The sequence below is a fragment of the Saccoglossus kowalevskii genome, chromosome 12 (assembly GCF_978046115.1).
Source record: "Saccoglossus kowalevskii chromosome 12, keSacKowa6.1, whole genome shotgun sequence".
Classification (NCBI taxonomy): domain Eukaryota; kingdom Metazoa; phylum Hemichordata; class Enteropneusta; family Harrimaniidae; genus Saccoglossus; species Saccoglossus kowalevskii.
This window is the reverse complement of record NC_140652.1, coordinates 8,812,419-8,814,425: the sequence shown is the minus strand read 5'-3', so window position 1 is coordinate 8,814,425 and position 2,007 is coordinate 8,812,419. Positions and strand designations below refer to the sequence as shown.

At 32.7% G+C, this 2,007-nt stretch overlaps 1 long non-coding RNA gene across 1 annotated transcript; it reads left to right on the top strand.

Moving 5' to 3' along the window:
- Positions 1-594: 594 nt before the first annotated feature.
- On the top strand, positions 595-1,492 carry LOC146735479 (uncharacterized). The gene is made up of 2 exons (XR_014931086.1): positions 595-696; positions 1,249-1,492. It is a non-coding gene; the product is annotated as an uncharacterized LOC146735479 (long non-coding RNA).
- Positions 1,493-2,007: the final 515 nt, after the last annotated feature.

Sequence of the window (2,007 nt, the reverse complement as noted above, 5' to 3'; positions counted from 1 at the left end):
TCATTTTCATTATTAAAAAACAAAATTTCAGGAAAATTTGGGGCATATTTAGATTCATCATTCGTCAAATCAACATAATACTTTGCTGCAGTCGCACCTCCCACAAATTATACATCTGCATAAAAACATACATATGAATCGTGTTTATCAAAGTATATGTGATTGTATCATGTACAAATTGGTGATACAATGGTAATAAATATGAAGAACATTTCACAGTTACAGGCATGTGGAATGTGGCAATGATCACATAATGAAGGGAGCTCATATCAAGGTTGGATGTGGTAAAAGAGTGTCAATACTTGCGAGGTATCGATTATATCAATAAATATGTCAAAGTTTGATGTAGAATGAGACAGTTACAAACTTACCCAATCTGATTAAAATAAGATCCTGGTTGGCTTAATTTTTTTTTTATATAATTATTATTTATTTTAATTATTTACTATAATTATTATTATTATTTATTTTAATTATTTTTTAACGTTACAATTATTTTGCTGCAAGAATGGTTTTGTTCGTGAAAGCCACCTGGATCTGAACAACTCGCATAGGAACTCTCGTTCCAGTCTCACAATTTACGAGAAAAACAGCAGCCAATCAAATTCGTTGTAACATGTGTAAGATTACGCGAGTGTTTTTGTTATGGTCGCCATTTTGTTTTTCGTCAGCGTGAAGATTTCGGAGTTGTTATTGGTAAGTATATTGTGTATTTATAGATTCGTTTCTTGGTAAAAAAAACGACAGACAACTTTAGTCAACTGACAGTGTATGTATGACATGATATTGTGAAAATTGAAGCAATTTTGTTTGTATTCATTCGTAATGATGGATCTCAATCAATCACTTTTTGTTATTTTGCGTCGGAGGTTAACTGCAGTTCTGTAGCTCGCTTGGTTTCGCTGTCGGGTATTTCGTTCGTCGTGGTGTTAACGCGAAATCAGAGAGCTACAGTTCTATCCTATGCGAGTTGCTCTATTTTATCGACCTGAGGTCGGGCAGTAACAGCAGTTTTTTTCATTATTTTCGCCTCAAGTTTCTACTGTCGATGGGTTCCGAAACTTTTTCATCAATTATTTTGAGGACGATGGTCCGAAATTGGTCGATTTCACGAAGAAAACCATGGAAAATAGGAAAACTACAGCGAAATCCCTGTGTTTGCCGCTATAATTGAATAATTTATCGTGACGTAACGTTAATAGGAGCTGTAAATACAAGTGAACTAATTATTAATTTTGTTTCTTTTAGTTTCAGATTGTTTCTGTTTGTTAGCTACTATGTCGTATGTAGTTTTGGTTTTAAAAAAAGAGTTTTTGAATAAAGCTGGAAACCTTGCCAGTGGATACACCAGAAAAAAGATTCTCCGGAATACAGATGAAATTATTGGATTGAAAAATGGTTGGCTGTGCCCAGCAGAGCTGATATGATTGTTTTTAGCCAGTTAGAATCAATTTGTTGGTCAAAAAATAAAATGCAGTTGTATTGTCAACAAGGATCACCCCCTCGGTACATGGTTTTATAGTTCTAAATGTGTGTAGGGAACAAAATATAAAACTGTTTTCACAGCAATTAAGACACATTGGCAATTGTCAATAATTTATTAAAAATAATATAACTGATGTCTCTGTACATGTACATTTTGTATTCCCAGCATGGGGACAGATCCAATAAAAGAAAATGTTGTACTACAAGTAATAATTCATATGCAAGACAGAGCTTTTAACTACAATTTCTGTAGTCAATCACAAATAACATGTCTGACTCATACTGAGGAAAAATGGGTAAAAAAAGGTTTTACAAATTTAATTAGTTATTTATTATTGAAGTTTGTCAAAATCTACTTGGCATCGTATCAACATTTGATTAAAAATATCCCCAAAATAAGAATTTTCACATTCAGAGATATTTGTTTGAATCTGTTGGATAACAAATACAGATCCTCATGTCACACTTGTAAATTGTGATCAATTCTCGTTCACCAATGAATAACATTATGAAAATGCTTCT